Source organism: Polypterus senegalus, chromosome 5, assembly GCF_016835505.1.
Source record: "Polypterus senegalus isolate Bchr_013 chromosome 5, ASM1683550v1, whole genome shotgun sequence".
Taxonomy (NCBI): domain Eukaryota; kingdom Metazoa; phylum Chordata; class Cladistia; order Polypteriformes; family Polypteridae; genus Polypterus; species Polypterus senegalus.
Genome location: NC_053158.1, coordinates 155,030,105 through 155,055,052, shown reverse-complemented (window position 1 = coordinate 155,055,052; position 24,948 = coordinate 155,030,105). Strand labels below are relative to the sequence as shown.

General features: G+C 39.6%; 1 long non-coding RNA gene across 1 annotated transcript in view; it reads left to right on the top strand.

Moving 5' to 3' along the window:
• LOC120530014 overlaps window positions 1-19,958 on the top strand; it is a 51,589-nt gene extending 31,631 nt beyond the window's left edge. Inside the window, exons 2-4 of the long non-coding RNA XR_005633872.1 lie at window positions 9,990-10,148; window positions 18,950-19,064; window positions 19,413-19,958. This is a non-coding gene — a long non-coding RNA (uncharacterized LOC120530014). The remainder of the gene's footprint in view (window positions 1-9,989; window positions 10,149-18,949; window positions 19,065-19,412) is intronic.
• The last annotated feature ends 4,990 nt before the right edge of the window (window positions 19,959-24,948 follow it).

Genomic DNA, 24,948 nt, shown 5'->3' with positions numbered 1-24,948 from the left:
TCTTTATATCTTGCGTGAGCTCAGCAAGCAACACTTTCAGTTCAGATAGCTCAATTGTGCCTTCTTGTACCGTAGATGAAGCAGCAGACTCTGCTGTGAATCTAAGATGTTTAAGAGGCATTGGTGGTTGTTGAAAGGTGTAAAATATTTGGCCATTATGGTACACTTGAAAGCGACAACCAAACAATTCAGCGGCAGCCATCAACTCACATGCAGATCCATAGGTGAAGGGCTTAAGCATTTCACTCTTACAGTGCTCCTGTATAGTATAATTATCTCCTGTACCATCATCTGTCCACACCTTGAACCTGTCCCAGTCATTCAATACATAAGACACAATGTTCCTCCGGATATCAAGAGTGAGCCTGATATGGCCGTGCAATATGTAACAAAGAGAATGGAAAAGGCAGGTGCCATCTCCGGGCATGGAAACCACTTGGTAAATGACAGTTCTTTGATCGATGGTGATCACCTCAATAGACATATTAATGGGGGTATGGTTGGAATGATAAAGGAAATGGGTACCTGAACAATGTAAAGTAAGTCTAAAATACCTACACAATAACTATAATCGTAATAAATGAACAATAAAACAGCGGAGAAGCCATGGATTAAATAAAAAGGCTGTAGTTATCAGCAGGGAGACGTGAATCCCGTGGCGAAGCAAGGAAGGGAATGTAGGGACTGGAGCGACGGACGGCCTTATATAGGCAAGCAGCCAACAATGTGGGAGGTGTTGGGATGGGGGACCCAACGCCGCCTCACACGATGACCGAGTTATAGGCTATGGATGTATATATGTACGTAAGTAGGATTCAGTTAGCGTTGGGAACCCGCATACCAAATTTCTTGAAGTTGGGCCCATAAGTAACAAAGACCGTTGAAAAGTTCAATATGGCGGCCGACAGTGGCATCATACCACCAAAATAAGTACGAACATTGGTTTCGGTTAGCGCAGGGAAGCCGCCTACCAAATTTCGTGAAGATGGGGCCATAAATAAGAAAGTTCAAAATGGCGGACGTTGTTGACCATTATGACCGTTACACGTAGAATTTCGAAATGAAACCTGCTTAACTTTTGTAAGTAATCTGTAAGGAATGAGCCTGCCAAATTTCAGCCTTCTACCTACACGGGAAGTTGGAAAATTAGTGACATTGGAAACTTCAATATGGCTGCCGAGATTGGCATCATACCACTGAAATAAGTATGTACATCGGTTTTGGTTAGCGCAGGGAAGCCACCTACCAAATTTCATGAAGATGGGGCCATAAATAAGAAAGTTCAACATGGCGGACGTTGTTAACCGTTATGACCGTTACGTGTAGAATTTTGAAATGAAACCTGCTTAACTCTTGTAAGTAAGCTGTAAGGAATGAGCCTGCCAAATTTCAGCCTTCTACCTACACGGGAAGTTGGAGAATTAGTGACATTTGGAAAATTCAATATGGCGGCCGACAGTGGCGTCATACCACCGAAATAAGTACGTACATCGGTTTTGGTTAGCGTAGGGAAGCCACCTACCAAATTTCGTGAAGATGGGGTCAGCCTTCTACCTACACAGGAAGTTGGAGAATTAGTGACGTTGGAAAGTTCAATATGGCGGCTGACAGTGGCGTCATACCATCGAAATAAGTATGTACATCGGTTTCGGTTAGTGCAGGGAAGCCGCCTACCAAATTTCGTGAAGATGGGGCCATAAATAAGAAAGTTCAACATGGCGGACGTTGTCGACCGTTATTGACCGTTACGTGTAGAATTTCGAAATGAAACCTGCTTAACTTTTGTAAGTAAGCTGTAAGGAATAAGCCTGCCAAATTTCAGCCTTCTACCTACATGGGAAGTTGGAGAATTAGTGATAAGTCAGTGAGTCAGTGAGTGAGTGAGTGAGTGAGTGAGTCAGTTAGGGCTTTGCCTTTTATTATTATAGATAAAACAACATATACAGTAGGAGAGTTTCATCTGAAGATCTTTTGAGATTGATATTTATTTTTCAGGCAAATTCTTTAGAAATGATTCTTACAAGAAAGTGTCCGACTCTTTTAACTAAAACCTTCACTATCAGTGCATCTCATCCCCAAGCATATTAATAAATTATTATATAATTTATTATAATTCTTCACAAGAGGAAAGAAAGAAAGGCAAAAGTGAAATCTATGGAGTCTCCTAGAATGGACTGTGCACCAGATATCTGCTTACAAAGTTACAGGTAAAGTTGTAACAGTCAGGTGTGCTAAACTGATGCAGACTTAATGCTGGAATCAAGTCAAAAAGTGTAAAGGGCGTCCATGGTTCAGCAACTTACGCAATGAAAGTTAATTATTTTTACTTATTTCATAATAAAAATGATCATTATTTTCATTTAAAGATTATTTTGTTGATTTCAGCCTTTACTCACACAATGACAAAATGTTGTGATTTCAATAGGGGGTTTTAGTCTTCTGGTGTCATTTGTACTTATATTTTAATTTGATTGTATTCATTCTATACATACTGCAGTTCTGTTATCACTATCATTTTCGCTAAATGGTTAAACAAAACAAAAAATGAATAACATGACCAATTGAAATATTATTACAGGTGGACCAGTGCTTTGTGCCATTGCCTCACAGCTCTCAGTTATTAGGTGGAGAGTATGGAGTGTGGAGTTGACACATTGTGTTCATGTCCAATTGAAATTTTTTTGGGTTCTTCTCTTTTCTTTCTTAAAACTGATAGCATGTGGTTTAGGTAATTTGGCAAGTCATAACTGGCTTGGTATGGGTGTGTGTGTGTATGGGTGTGTGCCGGGGAAGTTTCGGCTGTGAGCACAATCCTTTAGTTACCATTGCAATTAAAATGTGATAAAGAAAAAACTTCATTGTTCAGGTTTACTCAGGCTAGCATTATTCTTTGGGATATGAGAAGTTTACCTGTGGCAGAAATGTGTCAAGAAACGCTACTGGGCCTCCTTTATACCAATGGCAAAATGCCTGTATAATAACTCACTGTGGCAGGGACTGCTCTTTTTTAGCCGAGTCAGAATTATGGTGTGTATTTGTTGCTTGTCATAATATAAAAAATTGTATCTACTTATTGAGTTTCTGTAAAAAGCCAAATTTTGCCCTGGGGACAAATAAAGTGCTATCTATCTCGCACCAGTTGTCAAAGCAGCTTATCAGTTTATTTTATTTTCACAGAAAGTAAATAGTTGCTCCATGGCAACAAGCGACTGCTGCTGCTTGCCATTCAAAAGACCCCGGTACGCGTCCTCTGTGTTCTTTTTTGGGCGGAGAGGTGTCTCTGAGGCTAGGGATCTGCGCCAGCAATCAGAAGGTTGTCGGTTCAAATCCCGTAAACACCAGAAGTGACTCAGAAGCCCTTGAGCAAGGCCCTTAACCTGCAATTGCTCCGTCCTGGGTATGACGTTATTCTGCATCCAGCCGTGCAAACAGGTTCTCCAACTTACAAGGGAAAACTTGGGGGTTGTTGGCAGGATTGGCATTCCAGCCACTGTAAAAAAACTGTTCCAGTGTGGCGCTGAGGTGTCACCCACTGCAATCCAGGTGGGTCGTCATGTGGTGGGTGCGACAACATACTAGTGCATGCTCCCAACCTCACCTCACAGAAAGAAAAAGTGTCTCTCATGATATCAGTTATTCACCAAAACCTGATTTCTAAAATGCCATGTAAACCTTTATTCCAGGTACTCAGGTTATTGGACTTTGTGAAACCTGAGGTAGCCAGAAGTAGACTCTCTATGAGTATGTGGCCATGTACAATGCTGCTTGAAAGTTTGTGAACAATTTTGAATTTTCTATATTTCTGCATAAATATGACCTAAAACATCATCAGATTTTCACTCAAGTCCTAAAAGTAGATAAAGAGAAATGAGTTAAAGAAATGAGACAAAAATAGTATACTTGGTCATTTATTTATTGAGGAAAATGATCGAATATTACATATTTGTGAGTGGCAAAAGTATGTGAACCTCTAGGATTAGCAGTGAGTTTGAAGGTGAAATTCAGGTCAGGTGTTTTCAATCAATAGGATGACAATCAGGTGTGAGTGGAAACCCTGTGTTATTTAAAGAACAGGGATCTATCAAAGTCTGCTCTTCACAACATGTTTGTGGAAGTGTATCATGGCACGAACAAAGGAGATTTCTGATGACCTCAGAAAAAGAGTTGTTGATGCTCATCAGGCTGGAAAAGGTTACAAAACCATCTCTAAAGAGTTTGGACTCCACCAATCCACAGTCAGACAGATTGTGTACAAATGGAGGAATTTCAAGACCATTGTTACCCTCCTCAAGAGGGGTCAACCAACACATCACTCCAAGAGCAAGGTGTGTAATAGTTGGCAAGGTCACAAAGGACCCCAGGGTAACTTCTAAGCAACTGAAGGCCTCTCTCACATTGGCTAATGTTCATGTTCATGAGTCCACCATCAGGAGAACACTGAACAGCAATGGTGAGTATGGCAGGGTTGCAAGGAGAAAGCCACTGCTCTCCAAAAAAAACATTGCTGCTCGCCTGCAGTTTGCTAAAGATCATGTGGACAAAACAGAAGGCTATTGGAAGAATGTTTTGTGGACGGATGAGACCAAAATAGAACTTTTTGGTTTAAATGAAAAGCGTTATGTTTGGAGAAAGGAAAACACTGCATTCCAGCATAAGAACCTTATCCCATCTGTGAAACATGGTGGTGGTAATATCATGGTTTGGGCCTGTTTTGCTGCATCTGGGCCAGGACGGCTTGCCTTCATTGATGGAACATTGAATTCTGAATTATATCAGAGAATTGCAAAGGAAAATGTCAGGACATCTGTCCATGAACTGAATCTCAAGAGAAGGTGGGTCATGCAGCAAGACAACGACCCTAAGCACACAAGTCATTCTACCAAAGAATGGTTAAAGAAGAATAAAGTTAATGTTTTGGAATGGCCAAGTCAAAGTCCTGACCTTAATCCAATCGAAATGTTGTGGAAGGACCTGGAGCAAGCAGCTAACGTGAGGAAACTCACCAACATCCCAGAGTTGAAGCTGTTCTGTACGGAGGAATGGGCTAAAATTCCTCCAAGCTGGTGTGTAGGAATGATCAAAAGTTACTGGAAACATTTAGTTGCAGTTATTGCTGTGAAGGGGGGGTCACACCCGATACTGAAAGCAAAGGTTCACATACTTTTGCCACTCACAAATATGTAATATTCGATCATTTTCCTTAATAAATAATTGACCAAGTATAATATTTTTGTCTCATTAGTTTATCTGGTTTCTCTTTATCTACTTTTAGGACTGGAGTGAAAATCTGATGATGTTTTAGGTCATATTTATGCAGAAATATAGAAAACTAGCCAACCCGCGGCGTAGCATACGCCGCATAATCAGGCCGCTTTTTAAATGATTTTTAAGCACAGAGGAAAAAATAAACATTTGAAAAATCCGTAATTTAATAAACCACCAAGAAAAGTAGCATTGCAACAATGCACGCTACGAACCAACATACAATTGTCCGTGACTGAAAACCGGAGGAGCGCCGTCGCGCCTTCTCCTTCCAAAGCGAAGGACGGGTTGAACGGCGCCGTTCAGTACGTACTGCCCGCTTATGTGCCCGCCCCAACTCCCTACCTGAGTCGCTTTCGTCTGTGTACAGTCCACACGCACCTGTGAGTCACGTTGACTGTTAATTTTCCAGACACCGGCTCAGTCGGTTTCCACGTTGATTTTTCATTGTTCTTTGCGGTTCCTGCTGCTTTTTTATAAATAAACCACCAAGTCACCGGACCGGGGGGGGGGTTTTACAAAGGGTAGGGACGTAATCAGTGCGAGCGTATGACCCGCCCGCACTGGGAATTTCGCTCGTGGGGAACAATTGCAAGCCACGGTCTCCATCACGAATGGGGTTCAACGGCTTACGCACGGCTCCCCGCTCCCGGTAGACACACGTTGATCCATTCAGTGTAGCGCGCGTGCAGTACCGGACATACAAGTGCATCACAGACCTGTTAATGCTCAATCTCACGTGGCTGAAAGCCACTTGTCCGTCTAAGAATTTGGACGCCGACTGCTGTTGGGTTGTGTAACTATTTGGAAGGTGGGAGTCTCGTTCGTTTTCGGAAATAACCAGCCAAATCGCTCCACCAACTAAGAACTGCCATGCACCACCACCCACAGAATCGAGAAAGAGCTATCAATCTGTCAATCCTCTCCGTGTCCGGGCCGGGTGAGTTTTCCTGTGTTGAGTCAAATGAAGCAAAAGGCTTCACACCTGGTGGTGCCCTTCCGTCAATTCCTTTAAGTTTCAGCTTTGTAACCATACTCCTCCCTGAACCCAAAGACTTTGGTTACCCGGTTGGCTGCCCTGTTGTGGGGCCTGCATTGGTGAAGCAGGTGAGACGGTAATGAAACAGAGGCACAGGGCTTATTAGTTTTTAAAGACTGCTTCCTTCATTGGGTTTTAACCAATGCACGGAACGAACCAACACACAATCGTCCGTTTGGCGCGGAGGGTGGAACGGGAGGAGAGGAGAAGGACATCCACTCCGCTCCCTCCGTCATGCTAGTCTGCTGATTTCTCGTTCAGTATGCACTGCTTGCTCATGTGCCCACCTTCAACTCGTCACTCGAGTCGTTGTCGTCTTTGTACAGTCCAGATGCACCTGTGACTCACGTAGACTTTTCATTGCTCTGTGCGGTTTTGGCTGCCTTTCTATATATAATCCACCAAGACACCCGACCACGGTAGTAGCGAGGTGGGAGGGGGGTGTGTACAAAGTGCAGGAGCATCTAAGAAGACGCATGTTTGTCGCGGATGCAAATTGCTGTATGTAGCGTGTAAAACAGTTTGCCAGGGTGCATGCGGTTGTGCGTCATAACCGAAAACTCGTTTTTTAAAGACTGCTTACTTTATTGTGTTTTAACCTCAGTTGTAAAGGAATGTTTTAAGGATCCCATGGGATACCCCTCGCAAACTGTTTTACACGCCGCATATACCTCCGCGAGAAACATGCCTCTATTAACAGTCAGCGTGGGTCGGAGCTGCATGTTGCCTCTATGACAGACGAATATAAATGACGCCGTTGTCGTCGTATCCAATGGTCTTGGAGTTGGTGGGCGTGGCTCCTTCCTGCGTGTGCCATAGGTGTCTAACTTGTCGGCGGCTTAGTGAATCCACGCCCCTTCTGGCGTGCTTTCTATGGTCGTCTTGCCTTAGTGAATTATATATATAGATTCTAAAGGGTTCACAAACTTTCAAACACCACTGTAAACCCTTAAGTGGGTTACTGTTCAGGATTTTGTAGTCTGCACATGTCCATTGCACTCTGTCAGCTGCACATGCATTTGCTTCTCACATGCTTTCAACAGCCATGTGTAGAAGCGTCTACAAAATAAATTTCAAGTGGCAGATGTTCTGCCGATTGCATTATTCCTCCTCCTGGCTAAAATACTCTGTCTCAATATTTCAGAAATAGCTACATTTATATTGATGAGCTGAACGTACAGTGCTAAACCTGGCAATGCAGTCCCGAGAGTAGTAGGGTATCACGTTAAAAGTAACGTGCATTATGTAGCCTGACTACTTTTTTAAATTAACGATTAATCTAATGCAATACTTATTGAAGTAAAAATTCCTGCTCTATTATTAGGAAAGAATTATAAGAATTATAAGGAAAGAAGCACACATAGTGGGTCCATTATAGGAGAAAGGAGAGGGGCTGCTTGAATTCTAGTAACAGAAACCTATACATGTAGTCAATTTGAATAACCATAAAATTCAAGAAAATGATCACAGACATTATTCTTATTTTTAGATTCATGGTGACCAACGATGACATTTAAAGACACTTTGTTTGAAAATGGATAACTCCAGAAGGTCTGCGGTGGTCTGGCACCCTGCCCGGGGTTTGTTTCCTGCCTTGCGCCCTGTGCTGGCTGGGATTGGCTCCAGCAGACCCCCGTGACCCTGTAGTTAGGATATAGCAGGTTGGAAAATGGATGTGTGGCTGGAACTCCAGACGGTTACTTGTCCACATAAACAAAAGATTTCTGCCTTAATTGTTTTATTTACGTTAATCTGCGTATGTGTGTGCATGTAAAGGCACTCACTGGAGCAAATTGCTAAGGAACCACACATCCAAGCAGTTTTCCATTTTTTCCAGGTTCCCTTTTTTCCAGTTGTTTCTAAGAGTGCTTATTTAACTGTTTAGCTGAAATATTCGAATACATTTGCCATTGCCTTTAGGGATTTTTAGAATATGAATCAGTTCATTAAATTTTATTCTTAAACTGAAGAAATGTACACTCTCTTAACTGTCTTTTAGTCCTGGAGTGTGCGCTTCTGTTAACAAATTTCTTTGTGGGTTACATGCGTCTTATCATTAGATGGCCACCAGAAAAGCACCCAATAATCCAAAGCAATCTTTCTAGCACTGAATATTGAGAGCAGAGTACATTTAACATCCCTTGATTGATATTACACAGGTTTTATATACTAACATTTTATTAAATTCTGTAATTGCTTCAGCACATTGCATGCAAGATAATAAATCAGGGCTAACATAAGCTTTTAAATTCCATTTAGTATTTTTGAAATTTACTTCTTGCACATCAGTGTTTCCCAGTATGTACTCATAATTGCATTTTAATGATACACTTTACACTCTTATGATCTCATTCATTTGCTCATACTAACCGCATTGTTTTCCCCAAACAATTAAGTCATATTATGGTCAGAAATTTTTCCAGCAACTTTAGTTTTATAAATCATAATTTCATTATTAAACATTAACATTTTCAGGTGGTTTTGCACCATTGTGCTTTGATCATTTTCCAACAATGATCTTAATTTGACCAGAGCTACAATTATACAATTAATTATTTAAGATTCTGGAGAGAAAAGACACAAGGGCATACCTCAGTGTTCCTTCACGGAAGGGAAAATTGCATAAAAACCGACCTGATCAGGTAACAGAAATGTCTCGTCTTGTGTTCGGCTCTGCTTCATTAAATAATCATTTTCTGCAATAGCTCTTACCATGAAAGGAATTCACTGAAATAAAAAAGAAAACAACATGAAATTGTATACAGCAAGTAGCCCCTTTATTAGGCAGACCTCTGTAATTGTGAGTTGATCCCCCTCGGCACAGCCTGAAAAGTCTGAACACAAGTCAAGTCCAAAATGACACATGGTTGTTGCAGATTTGTTGCTGCGGGATCCCTGCTCTAAAATACTTACAGATAATCCACTAGGCTATGATTTATTCTCTGTGAAAACCACTGCATTAAACTGATTTTACAGTTGCGCTTCTGGAACCACTCTAGGATTTTCCTAAACTTGTAGTAAGGGGACTTACTTTACTAAAAAAAAAAATCCAGATGGATTTGCTCCTACCATGAAGAAAACTAATATACTGTGACATTCAAATATTGGTCTTTTCATGCCATTAGACCTAATTTGTTCAATAAGAACACACACTACACCGGCTAAATAGCTAAATGGCCACCCCCCATCATTTATTGTTTAAAATTGGCAGAATGGATTGTTCTACTCCCTCAGTCTTGGTGTGACGATCAGCAGTAACCTTTAGAAACTGGGAATCTTTAGACCTTGCTTGATATTTGGTCTAAGATGCTTATGGCTGAGTTGGGTGCATTAATTCCAAAAATCTTAGGTTTTCTTAAAACTCTGGGAGCTTTCCAGAGTGCAATGCAGTGCTCTACAAGTCGAATATTGTCATGTTTGCATAAATACATTAATGGAGCATTTATATGTTAAAATGTTTTATGTTTTTTTTATGCTTTGCATGTTTTATATGTGTCGCATATGTTGCACATATAAAACCGTGCACAGGATACCGCTTTTATTTTTCTATGACTATTTGGTCCTTGACTAATGGACCGGGATACTCCCAAAATATATTGGATGGTAAGTCTGGATGTTGTTGTTGTGTCTCTTTAGTACCTTTACATAAGAGGCAATGGCTATAGGTTTGTTCTTCTTACCTTTTCAGTAGTCTGCAGGAGCTGGGACTGGATTTTCAGGCTTTCAGGAAACTATTTCTTTTCACGATGAGTTTCTGCTACACTAATGCTCCAGAAATCCTGTAGGACAGAGTACATTTACTGCACCAGCTAGCAGCCCACTTGCATTGCCATGGACACACCTTAAGGTACTGTATGTTATTTTAAGCTATATATCCTTCTTTTATTTGATACTTGGTAAATGCCCTTGACTAAGGGACTGGTATACTCCTAAAATGTATCGGATGGTAAGTCTGGATGTTGTTGCTGTCTCTATAGTATCGATTTTGTGCTTAATTTAACTAAATATTGTTTTTTGTATTTTTTTTGTTCATCATTCAGTATTTTGTGTTTGAGTTCACGTATTGCTAGAATGTTATATGATAATAATTTTTGCTCTTACTGAACAAATTATCTTTCCTGCTGGATATGTGTAATTTATTTGGTACTATGTATTAATCCTCGAGGGGAAGTGATCTCTTTGTATGGCCTTTGGTTGTCAGAGTATAAGGTCAGCCACTGTACAGCACCCTTGGAGCAATTTTCAGGTTAAGGGCCTTACTCAAGGGCCTTCTGGCAGTAGCAGGATTTGAACCAGAAACCATTCAGATGCCAGAGCAGATCCTTAGTCTCAGAGCGGCCACTACACCCTATAACTTTTTTATTTTAAATGCACTTATTTACAACCAGTAACGGCACACTGCACGATAACGTGCAGTGAATACACTTGACTTGAGCATTCATAGTTTTCATAATCTTTCTCTGTACATTTACCATTCGTTTGCTCAGAGGTTGGGGCTCTTGCTGCTTCCTGAGCAGCTCCTCTTTTCTCCACCCTAGCGGCCCACTTCTTCTCTTCTTTCCTCGGCATCTGTTCGCGTTAAAACTGATTAAGTCAGTGTTTGTGTTGCAATTACTTAGTACGTCTTCTTTAATTTTTAACTTAATCTGGCTCTTAAGTCTTCAATCTGCCTCAAGAATGATTTAAAATATGAAGAGGTAGAGGAAGTGATGGCGAAGGTGGTAGGGATGAGAATGGCGCTGACTACCGAAAGTTGATTCTACAATAAAATAAAATAAAAATGAAAAGAGGAATAACCTTGGAGGTCAATCATCACCCTGAAAGCGGATAGTAGACGTCACGTAGTATATGTGTACCAAATTTCAGATCAATAGGTCAAACGGTTTGCAAGCGACAGGTGTTTTAAAATCCTGGACAGACAAACAAACAGCCACAGTAGCGTATTATATAAGAAGATTATTACCTAACTGTCTGTTTGTTCTGATTTCCTTGATACTTTATCTACCTCCTGGACCACATGTGTCTGAGTTACACAGTAAGCTTGCGCTAATGTAATTGTGGCTTTCTCCAGTTTAGTTGATATGTAGTTTACATGCTGTAAGAATGCAACTTTGTTTTGTGCAGATGATTATTTATGTAGAATGGTTATTTAAAGTGAATCTTTAGGCTATTATTTCACCAATACTCCAGTGACTGGTGTATTATTTAGTCCACTACAGCATCACAATGTGTGTAACAGGGTCATTGTTTGCCATATCTCAGTGGTGGCAAATACCAATTGGGTGATCTGAAGAACAGGGTTTCTATTTCTGATATACTCTTGAGAGTGAGTATGATGCCCAAGTTTTTTATATCATTAGTTCAGATTTCCTCTGCACGCATGCACACACACACACATGGTTAATTTATATCTGTCTACCAGCTTTTTTGTTTTTCCACAAATAATACTGAGTGGGAGACAATCAAAAGACAATGTCAGCAGTTAGGTGTGTTTTCTAGCACCCTGTTTAATCAACAGTGAAATCTGCTCCAACACCCACCACATGACGAACCACTTCAGTATCCCTCCTGAGTGCAACCCTGCAGCGGGTGACACCTCTACACCACACTGAACAATGTTAAGTCTTTTTTTTTACAGTGGCTGGAGTGCCAATCCTGCCACCAACTCCCAAGTTTTCCATTCAAGTTGGAGGACCTGCTTGCAGGGCTGGATGCAGATTAACGTCACACCCTGGATGGAGCAATTGCAGGTTGAAGGCCTTGTTCAAGGGTCCAACAGAGTGGAATTACTTCTGGCATTTACAGGATTTGAACCAGCAACCTTCCGGTTTCCAATGCATATCCCTAGCCTCAGAGTCACACTCCACCTACACGGAACTTAAAGGAAACAAAATGATGGGATCAGCGTTCATTTAGAAACATCCTTTTTGAATCACATGCTTGTCTAAAGTAGCATCTTCGTGAAAAGCAAGATTGATAATGATGAGGAACGTCTATCCATGTCTCCTCTTATATTGGTCCTGCAGCCAAACAGGATCACCGGGCTAGAAATAGTGTCATTGTTATCCCTGAAAATTGTCCTCCAGTCTGAGGAAAACAAAAGGGATTTAGAAAAGGACTGTAACAGTCTTCTCCTTCCCTGTACCTTCCATTTCAGAGGCAGTTAGCCGCTACTGTGACTTACATGTGTGACAACTGTTATTCACTTGATAATTATATAGCAAAAGTAGGAGTGACCAATAAAGCGTCAATTCAAACTCTTTCAAATGTTATCTGTCTTATAACCCAATAAGTTTAGCCTGTGTACTGGCATGGTAAAAAAAATGTAATTTTACAGTATTTTTTCAGCCTTTGAGGTTGCAGAGGGGGCACCTATACCACTGGGACCGATCAAAACCCAGCTCTGATCTGGGTGGCAATTCAAGGCTGGTCACACTCATTCACACACCCACACTCACTGATACTGTACAGAGCCTGTTTTGAATCACTAAATAATCTAACACACATGTTTTTTTGGATGTGTATGGAAAACCTAAGGCTAAAAAAAAAAACAGTGCAGAAACAGGAAGAACTTGTAAACTAAACCGAGACATAGACTGGCCAGTAATTTAAAATCAATTTTCTGGTGCTATGTTACAACAACACTAATCATTCCTCCATGGTGCCACCCAATGTATAACCTTTAACTTCTATTTTCTCCTTTAATATGTTTTGACTTTCTGACAGAGTTATCTGAGTTTTGGGGGTGTTATAGGAAATTTAGGATTTAGTCTGCAATAACATTGTTTTGGAGAATGGTGCTTTGGAAAATAAGACCTTGAGATCTTGTTAAATAAGTTTTTTTTATTTCTATGTAATGTGCCAAGCACCAAATCATTAAATTCCAAAAAACACAACATCCAGTAACACAGAATTATTTCTCTGTGCAAAGATTGGAACATATAATAAGAAGGAAATAATTACAAGACACTCAGTCTGTGTTTCAGTTTATTAATATTCTGTGTTCATAATAAGTGAGCTTTCTCCTAGTGGGCAATGAAGTTTCTCCCTAATCTGGAGAAACTCTTCTCTGTAAGCCTCACAGTTCAGCAGTAGACAGGATGCACAAGAGAATTAAAGGTCTTCTATAGCCTTCATACTATAAATACTCATACTTGTCGCAGACAAAGATTCAAGTCAACAAAATGCTTAATCTAGTCCAGGATCATGTGGAGGAGCGACCATCCTGGCAGCACTCATTATGAGGCAGGGACTGACCCTGGACAGGAATTGGGCACAGAGCTTCACTGAGTACAACACACATAGTCTTGGGGATCAGCTAGCACATCAAATGAAGTTCTGATACTGTATTTTACATGTTTAAGTGACGCTGAGAGCCAAATGGCATGTGGTATCACACTAATGAGACCTGACTGTAATCCTAACCAAGAAAATTCTAACAGGTGCTCTATGAGGGTCACTCCACCTTTTTAAAACTGTAAATCAGAAACAACTTTAATCCTAACTTGCTTCTAGGAGCAGATTATCACACAAATCAGGAGGAAAAAGAACCAAAAACTGAATGTGAGGTAAATGGAAGCAAAGAGACAAGTAGAAGGAACATCTAAGATAACAGTAATTTTTGGGTAATTCATTGAGAAACATCACAAAGACAGCATCTAGCAGTTTCAAGAAAGATAAGGAAAAAAACAGACCATTTCCCATAGATCTGCACCTTTAAAAGAAGCTCACCTGCCACACAAATCTGCCCCTTTAAAAGAATGATTTGTGAAATGTCATACACCAGGTACAAGCATGATGAGCACAGCAGAGCGCGTGAATGTGCATTCCTATACAGTATCCTCCTAAGCCTTAAAGTAGGCCTTACACTACAGCAAACATGGATGGCAACAGGGTAGTGCCATATAAAAGAACCAACCTTGACACACACAAAAATGTTTGGGGCAAACACCCATATATTATCCCAAGCTGCAATAGGGATTTGAAAATTCACACTGATGTGCATAGATTGGAGTCTAAGAGTGAACTGACTGTGATGGAGGTTGGCTGGTCTTTTAAGGCAGAGAACCGGAAGTCAGTGTCATTGAGGTCTGGAAACAGAAGTGACATCATCTTTTGGACGGGAAGTGGGAGTGACGTTATCCTTGGGCCCAGAACTGGAAGTGGCATCATCCTTGTGCCCAGAACCATAAGTGGTGTCATTAGGGTTGAATCAGGCAGAATTTCCTGTATTTGATCTGCAGAAACAACAGAGGAAGGTTTAGTGCAGCCCACCACCCCCTGGCCTGGCGTGGAATTTGTAATGTTTTGTAGGTTGAAGTAGCGACACACTCAGAATAACATTTCGAATGCTGTTTATTTTGAACCCTGTTTAACCAACTCTCCATACAGCGTGTTTTTTAAACCACGCCCTTCCCTCAGGATGTCATACGTCACAAAAGACGCAGACCATAGCAATCAATACCTGAACATAAATTAATTGACAAAAATATTATTGAACAATCATATACAACAGAATTACCTTCATTTGGTCCATTCAGCTTACTCCCATGTGCACGTGTGTGACAGCCAACAGTATACTATAAGTAACAGCATCAAACATGGATGGCAACACGGTGGTTCCAACAGCATACTATAATTAACAGCATCGTCATCATCATCACCAGATTAATGTCCATTTTACAAGTTTACTCAGGCTAGCTAGCTGCTCCCTATATCAGCTTCCCTCACTCTCAGCAGTCCTGGGCTTCTTCAGTTGTGTGACTCTTTGTTTTCATATCTTTCATCAGAAGCATCTCCTCAACCAATCAACCTCTGCTTTCACTCTACAAGCCCACATAGCTTGTTTCTTCTCCACACTAAAGCCTTCTCTTAACTCAACAGTCATGTTCCTCTCTCTGCACGATGCTCCACACTACTCATTCTCATTTGTATTTTTCCAGCTTTTTTAGTGTTCTGCCTTGTATTAGCTGTTTCGTGCGTAAACACAACATTCTACTCCCTGGACAGTTCTCATAAACTATTTCTTTGAATATCAGAGAGGCTCCTTTAGAAGTCAGAATGGGGGACGGTTTCTTGAATTTCTTCCATGCACCTCATCCTTTAATTTTGTCTACAAAGCCATTAATAAAAAATGATTTCTCTAATTTAATGTTTTTCAGCTTTATATTCAAAAAGTAATCCACACCTCAACATTCTTAAGCCTGTTGTATGCATGCTAATCTGTAAAGATAAATCTGAATTCTGGGTTCATTCTGGTCACTTTGGGATTTCTGCAACATTCAGAAGTGATTGTAATGTAAATCTCATGACTAACCTATACAGTAACTGATGTCCAGATCCACTATTCTAAGCAGATAAGTATTACCATTACCTCCCCATATATATTCTGTCTTTATACACAAAAGTGAGTAAGAAATAACTTTGCAATGTGCTTGTGTTCTCCACAAATTCAATGCAATTGAACAATCAAATTTAGCAGTTCACATACTTCAGTTCAAACGACGACTTCCTGTCACCCCCCTCTTTTATGGCACCTAAAATGAAAGTGGAGTAATGTGAAAGGACTGCATGTGACATTATTGGTCCTTGGGTGGGACTTTTTCTGACCTAAGTTATGCAACCGAAAAGAAAAAAGCAGGTAACATAAATACGAGAAGATGGAGGGAACAACGCCAGGGCATATGAAAGAAGAAAAGGTGGGAGTAGGTGAGAAAAGATGCCAGGGAGAGATGAAAAAGTTATTCTGTCATGAATACCTGGAGAAATATGTGATCCCAAACTGAGAATTAGCTTAGGTTATTCTGTTTTTCATTAAAAGTGTTTTTAAAGCCCTATGAAAGAACACAGAGAGATCAGTGAGGCTATGGTCAAGGGATGTGAAGTGTTGTACAATATGCTCGATTTTAATGGCTCAACTGAGTGCCCAAAAATGGTCTGCTAGCTGTCTCCCTGTTTCACCTATGTAGATGGCTGGGCACTTCCTACAAGAAATGTGGTAAATATGATTTTTAGACTGGCAAAAGGATCATTGTTTAATATCGAGTTCACCAGAGGGACCAGATACAAGGGTATTGTTAGTGACATATTTACCAGAGAAACAGAGGCACCTGTTACAGCTGAAAGTGCCTGGTGAGGAATGTGGCAATCTACTGTGAAATGAGCTGTATTTGACAGAAGGGGGTTAGGGAAAAAGCTGATGTGAAAGTGTCTGTCTTTAAAATGAAATATGGGAGAGACAGAGTGTTAGACTGACTAGCATTAAAACTTGGTCACTTTAGTTCAAGAAAATCTTCTCTAGTGTAGTAAATGTGCTATTATCCTCTTTAAAACTGAGATGATCAGTGCACTTCTGTAGTAAAGGGTACAGGTTAACAGTATTGCACACTTCTCATAAATTTGCCATCTACAGTAAGTCAATTGGCTGTCCTTCACTGAAATCTATATGGCAGGTTTATAGAGCTCCAGTAGTAGGTCTCTCTTCTCCTGACCTTGTTAACAGGTATGTTGTGGTCAGTAGAAGTCTCAGCCCCTATGTCTTTTTTCCATTCTGTTGTGGTAGGTAAAACACAAGATATCAGACAGATGAGCTTCTCTTCTGTTTTGAGGGTCCAAAACATCCCCGTTCCTTATTTCTTGTCACTGCATTATATGAATTGCACTTCTAGATGAGCATTCATTCGTTGTCAGCTTTCATTCACACACTCCCTGCCCCTGCGACTAAAGGCAAAATCATACCTGTTACATTTTGTCGAAGCAAGTCGTGAACTAGTGAGCATGTCATATTATGCAGCTGGCTGCTGACTGCTTCCGAGTCAATATGATTATGGAAATGAAGTCTTCCACTGAAAATCTCTGAAAAAATCTTCTAATGTGACATGGCCTTTAGTGATTTCTGACAAACAATATGGTTTGCCCTGCGGTAGAACGCTGGGTCTCAGACAAACCATTCATGTCCTGTGGTAAATAACCGTATAATGCAGGAAGTGCTCCAAGGCCTAAGCAGTGTCAGATGACAACACTTGAAACTAGGCCACCGTGCCTGCCTATTTAAATGTGTTGGATAGTATTAGGGTGTTGTACCGTGTTAGCCATTATGGATGTATTGAGAAGTTAAGCAAAATGACATCTTTTATTGGCTAACTAGAAAGGTTACAATATGCAAGCTTTCAAGGCAACTCAGGCCCCTTCTTCAGGCAAGATGTAATCAATGTGTTGGATATGAAACTTATGAATGTTCACTTTGTTTTTTCTAATTTAAAAATTACTTTTCCTTATTATCTGTTAGCATGTTTTTTTTCATAATACTAAATTCTATCCAATTTGCTAAATTAATTTTTTAAAATTCCCTTCATTTGGAGCAGTTAAGACACAATTTGTATGTCTAAGTTGCCATTAATGCACACCTTTACAGATAGGTGTGCTTTTGCTATGGTTTTAGACATTTTAGTAACATAACATCTTCCCAAACCTGCCTAATTCAAAAAAATATTACAGGGGGCCAGAGCCTATACTGGGAACACTAGGAAAAGAACAGGAAACAGGTCAGACACTGCACTGCAAGGCCCACTCACATACACATCTACAAAGGTACTAAATTTAACTCACCTACACATCTTTGCGGATAAGGGAGGAAAAAACACTCAGAGAACAAGAAAACCTCTCACGTATAACAAAAGGTCATGGGATTCAAATCTGTGAAGTGTCAGTGCTACCCAACGCTCCACAGTACAGCCCACACTTTTTCTTTTATATTTATATACATCTTTGTGCCTTTAATGCATATTAATACAACAGTACAATTGGATTCAACTATGTTTCTATTTCTGAAAATGGAATGAACTATAGTAGCTTGTCAAGATGGTTTCATTTGATTCATTAGTAAGAATCCATTAAAGTTTGGTTGATCCAACACCAGGAAAAACTACTATGAAAATGTGTGATGTAGAGTTGGATAATGGCGAGCTGCACAGTGAATATTCCCCTACATAGAGCTGATCATACATCTCTCCTCAATGCCACAGATGAGCATCTGCTAAATCATTTATGTGACCACACACATTCATTTATATGAGTCAATTTTCAGTGACAACAAGCCACTATTTATGAGAATCAAGATGAACAAGGAGAGAGCACAGACTTTATCGTAATATTGTACAGTAAGCTGGATAAAAAAATGGTGATAAGAGTTGCCATGTTATTGGTAATATTGTGAATGTACTGAGCACATGTGGAGTTAAAAAGGAGACGAGATGTAATGAGACAGGGGCGTAGGTGAGTTATACTGAGGTTTATTGGTTATGTCATGGTTAGTAAATACAGGTCCTTGTTTTGATCACATTATCGTTACTGGAAAATTTCTGCCGATGACATGATTCATTATTGTATCTAAACTTCCAACCTGACACATCTTGTAAAACAATAAATTGCAGTGTCAGGGTAATACTAAGTTATTATAATCTTCAAATAATAAAGGTGTGAGGCTGTTTTTTTATTTAGTGGTAATACTAAGTACATGTTTAGCTACGGCAACATAAAGCGTCACGCAGCTATCTTTCCTACGGTACATTTCTGAATGAGTTACATTGCTTGTGTTTTTTTACATTTATGTTCATAAATGCTATGTCATGTTCCTACTTTGATTTCAAGGAGCTGGAGATGTGAGCTGCTGTGACTAAGATTCGCACAAAACATCATGCAAGTGCAGAGACGAGCACAGGATGGGTGGTACAATAAGGAACGGTACTTATACGGTGATGAATAAGTAAGCCATATCATTACTTCCATTTTGAATAAATAAAGAATGTCATTATTAGCGAATTGTATAAATAAATACACGTTAAATGTCATATTTTTATTATATGGTAATTCTTGGTCATCCAACCCCACCTACAATCTGACCCCACCCACCCCATCCAATGTCCTGCAGTGAGATGTACTTGCTTCAGAGCGTGCAACTGCAGGTGTAGCCATTGAACATGTGTGATATGCCGCCTTAGCGTTACACCAAAGTAGAAGCAGTCAAGAGAAGCATAACTATTTATAGCCAGCATATTTTAATGTGAATAGTTAAAATGGAAACTTACCTTTGTTTTTCTTTTTTTTATTGCAGCATGTAGGTGAGTACATAAGACACGCTGGAAGCATTGCAGGAATCTGAGGGTGGTGGTAAAAGCGTTGCCAAAAACCTGTCCTGGAAAAAAGCATTTCAGGATGGCAAGCCTTAATGCAAGTTACCAGGTGCACGGAGGCCGTCTCTGTGAAAAAGCCTTCAGAAAGCCAAGATGTGCATAAAGGAGAAGCCAGCTTACACACAGGGATGAGCAGGGGCCCGGTGGCGGAACAAGCCGCCATGCTATGAGTGTAAGGGTAGTGCTGCAAAGTATTGTGGGAGCACACGCACAAAACTAACAATCTTTATAGTAGTTTTTGGGGAGGTAAAGAACACATACATGCAGCTAGCATGCTAAATAAATGCTACCTAGATACCCTAGAGCATCACTCACGATTGGCCACTAAGGAGGCTACGATCATGTGAAAAGAGTGGAACTCTACAGGAGAGTCTGTCCTCAGGCCAAATGTGTACTGTAGCATTTAGTTGGTGGCAATAATGATAATGAGGAGACGCACAGAGAGAACTCTCCAATCACATAAAGAGGGGAGGATGGCAGAAAAAAAGGGAGAGAAGCCGGGGAGTTTGTGCTAGCAAAATATGTAAGGAACTCTGTAAATAGTATTTGTAGGTTTTCTTGCAGCAGATTAAGGAAGTAACCTTTTATTTGTTTTTTTTTTTTTTTGCATTTTTTTTCAAACTGTAGAGTCATTTAGAATCCTGCAGAACTTGTACATATTGTAAATAGCATCACAGTTATCTTTTTTTCATCTGAGTGGGTGTGGACACTAACTTTGTGTGGTTTTTGCACGACACCCACATTTTAAATGGTTTTGCACATGAACAACAATCATTGTGTTTGTAATAAAGGACATCATTTGTGATATTTTCAAGAGTCTAAGCTGCCTTTATCTCACATACCTCTGGTTTCAACTTGGTTTTGAACTACAAGGAGCCTCGTTACCAAGGTTGTGCCAAGGGTTCAAGGGCATTGGGTTCCTCAACAAGTGCAATAAATAATAGATTAAAAATATGTAAGTTGAAGTAACCACTCTCAATTTAAAACGTAAACAGTAATCTAATTCATAGCTGAAGTAGCACAAAATGTTTCTGTTTTAAAGTAGATGAACAAACTTACCAATACTTTTAGTAATGAAATTTCAAAATCCCACAGAAGATATCTCACAAAAATTGAATTAGCAACTTTCTTAAACAGTAAATGTGCCAAGTTTCAACAAAATTGGTCTACTGGATTGTTTCATGCAGACAGATAGACAGACGGACAGACATGGCTATCGCAGTAGGTGTTTTTTGCATAACAGGTGAACACACCTAAAAAACGAATATATCTTTGAACTAAAATGTGACAGGCAGTTCTCTTCTCTTACTGCCTGTCTTGCCATGTTATTTCTGAGTGCTTTTTATTCCAAGTTCATTATTTTTTGACCGCATTTGTTGCATTTGTGGACTTCTGATTAAATTATACTGTATGTAGTTTTGTGTACAAATGTGTTTACTTGTAAACGGTTCTTCTGAATATTGTGTGGTTTAGCATTTCAATAAAAGGAATTTTCCCATAAGTCTTATAGTCTTATCAATTTTAATTTTGCTTCAGGATCAGATTCATAAAATCATGAGGAGAAGCGCTATCATAACAGACGCAATCCCTATTTGTCTGATTAAAATGTGATAATCAGGTTTAAATCTATTTACAAAAGATGGTCATAAGAATTAGAATTATATAGCATTATTGCCATGTTCAAATTGCAAACAATAAATAAGGCAATTTATTTTAAAATGTTATCGTTAATACAACACTGAAATAGATAATTAAACAAGTCATTGAAATAAGACTAATATTAATGGCCATTGGTCTGCCAATGTAATGAAATTCACTATACAATTAAGCAACCGTCTTATACATTACCGACATCCATCAGCAGTGAAAGCACTAGGGCATTATTTTAATTCTTTGATTGCCTCATTGTTACCACCGCTTTCTCTATTAATTGATTCCTATAACCTTCACTAAGTTGTCTTGTTTCCTTTTAAAATGCTAAAGAAAGAGTACTCTTTATAGACAACCTATACAAAGCATCTTTATAAATAACTGCTCATTTGTGATTCTTCAAGAGCATTAATACTGTTTAAGTCATGAAGTGCTAATATTTCACTATTGAATACTGCTTTGTGATGAAAAATAAAAATACTCATTAGCCAACCCATTGATTAAGTGCTGTATTTTGTAACAACTGAGACGGAGGTGTGGAGTCTGAAAAGCAAGCAGAAATGAATTGCTTGAAAAATTCCATTGAAAATCCCTGAGCAAAGATACTGCAATGCAATGTTTGGAATTTACATATTACTTGTAAAAGCATTCTAAAAAATGCCTGAGCTGTAATATTTCTTCTGTTTTGTTGGTGACACAGTGAGGCCTTCCACCATTAGGAAAATCTGCACTTTGAGATGAGTTTCTCATCCAAGTTATTTGAACGGGGTGATGGATTACTTTTCTTGGTAAAGCAGAATTTCTGCAAAAGTTTTTGGATATTAAAGAATGAAAAATTATACAATATTCCAGTGATAAATAGTCAAAGCTCGAGCAGGTAAACTTTAGGCCACTAGTATGTTTTCATTTAAAAAAAATGCAGACTGTGTTACCTTTTTGTCCACACTATCCCAGCATTTTAAACCCCTGAAAACTGAGACGTTTGAAAAATGGTCTCCAAAACTGTATACTTCTAAAAACTCAGCATTATGGTATGGACAAGTGAAAGCACAGTTTTTCAAACACGCAGCCTTCAATAGCGCTATGATTTGTTTGTGTTTTTTATTTGGCCCTTCCCTGATTGGATCCTGCTCATTACAATGTCTCATTCCCTCATTGGTCACACTTCACGGAAGAAAAACATATTCCAGAATAACGGATATTAAAGAGTTGCTTTCCATGATGTTGCTTACCTGTATGCATCTAAACTGTATTTTGTACGGTTTGAATACTGCGTACACATTCAAAAGGCAAATAATTTACCGGTCACAACAGTTTTGTAATAAATCCCGTGGCCAGCGATAGTCCCACCCTTTCAAGGAATTTTATGCCGGATCACGTGTACCTAGTGTATGTCTTATAGGTTTTCAGTCTTTTTAGTGTGGACAGAGATGCTTTTGTAAATGATACACTAGTATGGATGGAGATGATTTTGGTTTAAAAAAGTAAAACGTAGTAGTGTGAACACAGCCTTCGACTCAGAAGAACACAAATACGTAAAGAAATAAAATGATGATGTCATTAAAAATGTTAGTTTACCTAAAGATCTTGAAATGTGGTGATGAGGGACCCCTCAACAGTCTCACGCTGCCTAGTGATGGATTATGTGTGAAGTTCAGAGTATGATGACCAGCAGGATTATTAAACTGAATAGAATTAATCGTAATGATTCCATGATTTTTAATTAGTGTTAGAAAAATTGTTTGGCCTTTTGGAGGTACTTTCTACTTATTAAATATATAGTTGGCTGTGTTTATTTTTTAATTCATAATTAAAATGATTTTCTTGATATCATTGCAATGCAATCTTGGTTTATGTTATTTCCATGGGAGCCACTATTTTCTATAATTTTCTCATGGAAACTTCCATCATGTTGATAGCAACATTGGGTGGTTACTAGTGACGTAACATGATAACAGCACCTTGTGTCAAAGTTTCTGGATTTAAAAAATCAGTCAGTTGTTATTTGTGCATTTCAATTTAGTTAAGGAAAGCCAATTTAATTCTAGTTAGGATATCCTGGTTTTGAACTTTGACTTTTTTTTGTCACCTTGTTTTGGTCGCTAGTGCTCTGTCTTATGCTAACAAACTCCAGCCTTTCTATCAACTGTAACTTTAGAAATAGCTCTCTTAACACGTCTCCCTTAGATACACCAATTTGCACTTTGGCCACAATAATAAGAATATATTTTGCATACAATAACTTTACTACTGTCAAGGATAGCCAGGACACTTACCTGGGTGGGACACTTTTTTAGTGGAGAAGAGAGCTTGTACAGGGCCTTATCTCCCCTGGATGACTAGGTGACATGCCCTGGTTTGTTATGGCACCACAGATTCCCACAGGGCACACTGGGAATTGGAGGTCAGTGGCTCAGTCCTGTTGGGCTCGAGGGGTGCTGCCAAGGGGTGCCACAGGAGCTGCGGAGCCCTACTTTGTTGAGTTTCCTCCTTACCTGGAAGTACTTCCAGTGTCCCATGCTTCTAGGTTACCGGAACTCCCCGGTGCATGAATAAAATGAGCCAGCTGCAACTACACCAGGAGCCAGATTTAAAAGGAAGAGAAATTAAGTTTGCTGGAGTAGGAGTGGAGGTAAAGGAGAAAGAAAGAGATAGAGGAGAAGAAGATAAAGAAAGTACTGTGGTGTTTCTTGTGCTTGGTGCTGTACTGTGCATTGCTGTGGGAACGATTTGGGAAGCATTTCCCATAGCTGAATAAACGTGAGCAGCACTGAACTTGTGTCTGTGTCTGTCTGTGTCGAGTTATTGGTGGCTGATGCGCCCCCTGCAGGCCACACTACATATACCATTCCCAGGAAGCAGACAATACACCATACATTATATGCAATGTTAAGTAGTTGGCCAAACCCTGTTAACACATAGGTGCATGGCCTTTAGCCTATATCACTTCCAGATAGCATCTTTGAGCCTCAAGTACTGAGTGATAATCATAATTCAGTTTTAAGCCATGAACAATGAAAGTCAGCCACGTCATGGTTTTAAATGGCCCCAGATAGCAGGCAGATAATTGTGAGAAAGCTGACATGTGGTCAATGACATGTTTATTACCACATGCAAGATTTTCACTGAACTATGTACCATGTAATGACTCTCTGAAGCTATAAACTTGTAACAGTGATGCATCAGTGGATGGAAATGGAAAGTCTTCTTTATAATGGATTAGAACAAACTGTAGGAAGTGAACAGACACAAAATACCATAACCAAAAATCATCAGAAAAATAAGGCAGGCATCCCTGGAGCTCCTAGGAACATTAGCTGATAGGAACAGCAAGCCTGAGCATGGGTAAGAAATGAAAAGCAGACTCAGGGTGAGGCAGTATAATTTGAATGATAATGACGAGCAAGTCAAGGTTCATGCCAAATCTCAAACTGATCAGATGTCAGAATTAAATTGGTAACCAAAATCCAAAGACCTATAACCAGAATTAATTGCTAAACCAGGAAGACAATGATCAAAAGATTTTTGTTTCCATGTTACCTTCCAGAAGTGCATGTACCACCTCTATACGTTTGCTCCGGTAACATCACACATGCTGCACATTCTGGTGAAATTTGGGCACAACTGCTAGGCAATTACTCTGCACCCATAACAAAACAAAGGTGGTGTTGCGGCATAACTCCACAATTTCTTCAACTTTTCAAATTGCCATTAAACAAAAAACTCACAGTATTTTCAGAATCCATGAGTTCAGAAATCCACAAATAGATGTATGCATTTTTATTTTTCATTCAGGGAAACCCACCA